This window comes from Cavia porcellus, unplaced genomic scaffold (genome assembly GCF_034190915.1).
Source record: "Cavia porcellus strain 051 isolate PalLab524CR breed Dunkin Hartley unplaced genomic scaffold, mCavPor4.1 scaffold_1, whole genome shotgun sequence".
Lineage (NCBI taxonomy): Eukaryota > Metazoa > Chordata > Mammalia > Rodentia > Caviidae > Cavia > Cavia porcellus.
The window spans coordinates 175,557,262-175,562,432 of record NW_026947484.1 but is presented as its reverse complement, the minus strand read 5'-3'; positions in this window follow the sequence as shown (position 1 = coordinate 175,562,432).

The following is a 5,171-nucleotide window of genomic DNA, read 5'->3' as shown; positions in this document are numbered from 1 at the left end:
ACTATAGACTGATCTCCCTAATGAACACAGATGCAAAAATCCTCAATAAAATATTGGCAAATAGGATCCAGCAAATCATCAAGAAGATTATACACCATGACCAAGTGGGATTCATCCCAGGAATGCAAGGATGGTTCAACATACGCAAATCAATAAATGTAATCCACCATATCAATAAAGCCAAAAATAAGAATCACATGATCATTTCTATAGATGCAGAAAAAGCCTTCGATAAGGTCCAACACTTATTCATGATAAGAACTTTACAGAAAATTGGAATAAATGGTCTTTACCTCAATATAATAAAGGCCATTTATGACAAACCAACAGCCAGCACCATACTAAATGGCCAAAAATTGAAAGCCTTTACTTTAAAATCGGGCACAAGACAAGGATGTCCTTTATCACCACTCCTTTTTAATATAGTACTGGAAGTACTAGTCAGAGTAATTATGCAAGAAAGAGAAATAAAAGGGGTAAAGATAGGAAAAGAAGAAGTTAAATTATCATTGTTTGCAGATGACATGATACTCTACATAGAAGACCACCTAAACTCCATTGAAAGACTCTTAGATACAATAAATAAATTCAGTAATGTGGCTGGATACAAAATCAATACTCAGAAATCAATAGCATTCCTATACACGAACAACAAAATCACAGAGAGGGAAATAAGAGAAACTGGACTATTCACATTAGGAACCAAAAAATTGAAATATTTAGGAATTACTCTTACGAAAGAAGTGAAAGACTTATACAGTGAAAATTATAATACACTGAAAAAGGAAATTGAAGATGATCTCAGAAAATGGAAAGACATCCCTTGCTCATGGATAGGAAGAACAAACATTGTGAAAATGGCCAATCTCCCAAAACTGTTACACAGATTCAATGCAATCCCAATAGAAATATAAATACATGAAAAAATGCTCATCATCATTGGTCATTAGAGAAATGCAAATTAAAACCACACTGAGATACCATCTCACTCCAGAAAGAATGGCCAGGATCAAGAAAACCAACAAGAAATGCTGGAGAGGCTGTGGGGAAAAAGGAACTCTCCTGCACTGCTGGTGGGAGTGTAGACTGGTACAGCCTTTGTGGAGATCTGTCTGGAGATTTCTCAAAAAGTTGGGATTGGAAATCCCATTTATTCCAGCTATTCCACTTCTAGGCATATTCCCAGAAGAACTGAAAGCATCATACCACAGTGATATATGTGCACCTATGTTTATAGCAGCACAATTTGTAATCGCCAGATCTTGGAAACAACCCTAGTGTCCATCAACTGAGGAATGGATAAAAAAGTTGTGGTATTTCTATACAATGGAGTATTATTCAGCTATAAAGAAGGATCGCATTGAGATATTTATCAATAAATGGGCGCAGCTTGAGACCATACTCATAAGTGAAATAAATCAATCTCGCATGTGTGAATACCGAATAGTTTACCTAATGTAAGTAATGATTGAAATATATAAAAATATGTGGTAATCATGATTCCCCATTAGGTGGCCTTGAAGCCTTATAAAGTTTTCACTCATTAATTACAAAGGCTTTATTCTGGGCTTCTTGATATGGAAATATTTGAAGCTAGAGTATATGAAGTTTTATCCAAATATTTCAAGGAAAAAGACAGACACTATGGTAACTACTATTAAGTCGGGTTATATGGTGGTGAAGTACTAGGTTGCTGAAACCATCATGCTTTGACCTCTATTGTTATATTGTTATGTCCTGTTTTATCTCAATCTCCCCCTTATTCTTTTAAAAAAATTATTTAGTCATTTCTTATGTTTGTCTTACTTAAGGGAAAAAATTTAAAAAATTAGGATATATAAATAGTAACTCTTTTGGATTTCCTATTAACTTGTTTTGAAGTCCTGTAATACTCCCACGATCTTGTTTTGACTGATTAGACTCTGTTCCATTCTGTATGATAGTATCAAGTTTGAGGATATAGGCAACTACTTTGAAGGCAATAAGATTCACTAAGATGCCCATTCTGGTTTGACTATTGTCTTCTTTGGAAGTCCTGTAATGTTTACAATGCCTATGTTTTATTGGTCTTGTTCTCTACTGTTTTGTCCAACTTTATAATATCTAATGAGATAGACAATTCTTTTTAAGGAAACAAGAGACAACGTTGATAACCATTGTTGATAACCTTGTACTCTGTTCTACACCATGTGCTATGTCTATCCTTGGTTTTGACTGACAGCTTTGTTTTGCCATATTTGACTGTATTTTCTCCCCCCCCAAAGTAATAAGCACTAAGGAGTAATGAAATCAAAAATGTGTAAATTTTGTTGTAAAAAAGAAAGGGAAAAAAAATAAAAATAGCTCTAACGGATATAACAGCAAGTGTGTTTTGGGGTGTTAAATAGCTGACTATGTCAATGTTTTTGGATCATTGAACACAGCTGTTTGCAGTCTCCCTGTTTGAATGTCCACCTTGTATTCTTTGATACTGTGATTTGAGCAACTATTTTCAAGATGATAATATGTAATCTATTAACAGGTGATTTCTTACTGTTATTTTTGTTTTTGTAGTTCTGTATTACGTGTACCCTTACACCGCTTTGTTTTGTTTTCTGTTTTTCTCTTTTTCCTCTTAAATAAAATTTTAAAAAAAGAGTCATATAGTGGCTGGGCTATCTCAGCAAAGTTAATATCCAGAGCCTACAATATCCAACTGCACCAAGAAATTCACAGACTTGCTTTTCGGTTTTTGGTGCCAGTATCTATAGCATGGCTTGAACCCTTGTATTTTATTTATTTGTTTGTTTATTTTTCATCTTTTTCCTTTTTATCGGTATAAGAGATCAAACTCACGACCACACACTTGCAAGGAAGGCGCTTATGCCACTGAGCTAAATCCCCATTCCCGAACCTTGTATTTGAATGGGTCCTTTTTCCGCCTTGTAATTGATACCCCTGGTAAGTCACTGTCAGCTGGCATATCTGTGCCTTTTTTGCTGAGACCTTGTATCCCGAATCATTTAAAGATATTAACAGGGCCTTGGTTGCTTCCTTGCAATTCTCAAAGGTTTTAACATCCTCTAAAAAGTCATTAACATGTTGCAAAATATGACCTCTAGGTGATCTTCTCGATATCCTATCAGATTCCTAGCTAAGTTTTCATCAAATCAAGTGGGAGCATCTTTCAAACCTTGTGGTAAACGCATCAAAGTCAAGTGTTGAGTTACTCCATTCCCTGGATCAGTCCATTGAGAAGCAAAAATGGGTTGACTTGCTGGAGCCACTGGGAGGGTGAAGAAAGCATCTTTTAGGTACAAGTCTGAGTACCAGATGTACTCTGGGCTCAAAAGGCTCAACAGGGTATAGGGATTAGGAACAGTGGGATGCAAAGTAAACACTCACCTCATGACTTCCTGGATGTCTTGCCCTGGCCAGTAATCTTGGGTCCCTGGTTTCTGGACTGGGAACAATGGTGTATTCCAGGGAGAGATGCAAGGTACAAGAATCTTATTATCTTTTAATATAGCAATATGTTTTGCAATTCCTTGATGGGCCTGTAAACTTATCAGACATTTTCTAAGGCAGATGGCAGACACCTGGGCTACAACTTTATTACCAGAGGAACTTGATTGATCGCCACACCAGGGAGATTATTTTCAGCCCAGCCTCCTGGTATCTCTGCTTCCCAAGCCTGCAGGGGATCTCTACCAGTCTCTGGAGTGGGATCATCTCCCAGCAGGAGATGATTTTCCCTTCAGGAAAGAAGGTAAGTACCTTGATTTGTTCCCCAGGTGTTGTTCCCAGAATCAGTTGTGGGGTGTCGGCCGGAAAACTGAATTGGACTTTTAACTTATGAAGAAGGATCTCTTCCTAGCAATGGATCTGGATATTATGAAACCCATCGAAATTCATGCATAGTGGTCTTTTTCCCAGTTGAGGTAACTGGCCCACCAACGCCAGGTATGATTTTTGCCCTCCGGTGGCACCAACCACATTTACTTTGTTGTCAATCAGTGTTTCTGATGGTTGAGTTAGAACAGAATAAGTTGTGTCTGTGTCCACCAGGAAATTAATGCTCCTCCCCTGACTTGCAAAGTTATTCGGGGCTCATGGGGGACATCTGAGCCCTGGACACCCCCATGGTTGGCTCATCAGAGTCTGAGCCTCCCTTTCCATTTTGGTTTCAACTTATGATGGCCCGTTCAGCAATGCCCCATTGCTTTACCATAGGAGCATTGGTTCTTTTCGAGTGGGGACTGCTTTTTGTCTTTTGCATCTGTATTTTCTTTTTGTTTCTGTTTAGCTTCTTTTTCTGCACAGCAACTCTAACACCTTTATGATCTTCTTATTGTTTGCCTCTTGCCAGCTCTCTCTATTGTCAAATACCCTATGTGCTATGTCTATTACTGACTTAGGGGCATCCACTCAAATCCCTCCAGTTTCTGTAATTTCGTTCTAATAACTGGAGTTGACTGAGACACAAAGACAATATTAATAGCTCTTGCATTCTCATTGGTGACCAGATCAGTTGGATTATAGATTTTATAGGCCTCTAGGAGGAGCTCCAGTGTGCAGAAGGGGACTCATCTGCTAATTGTCTTACCTCTGACACCTTGGACAGATTCTTAGCTGCTATGTGGAGTGCAACTGGAAACAGTTGGCAATATTGTGTCAGAGCCTCCCTACCTCCAGATGTGTTTTCAGGATCCTTGGAGAATGGGGTTTTTTGGCCCTTCCAATTATACAGGTCGGAAGTGGAAAAGGGAGTATAGACAAAAATCGAGTGCCCTGGTTTCTGGGGTCCAGAGCCTCCCAAAGGGGGCAGAGTGCTGACGTCTCTGTAGTAGAGTCAGGCGAATTTGGCTGGGGTCGGCTTTGGGTCTGGATCGGAAAGTGAGGGCAGGTGTAAGTGTCGGGTGAGGGGTCTCTAGGAGGAAAACATGAGGGGAGGAGGAGGCCATGTTCCAGGGGGTCCTCCACTGATGGTAAAACTAGCGCAAAGTTTTAAGAGTTGGGCACAGATGATTTTGGTTTTGTTTTCAATGTTGCCAGCACCGCTGCCTGTGGGAAATAAGGAATCCACGGTGAGAATTATAGATGAGATCTATCCAAACCTGAATGTAAACAATTTGGTGTGGGGGAGAATGGGGCGCAAACACATGCTGACAGACAGCTTGGACAGTGCCCTT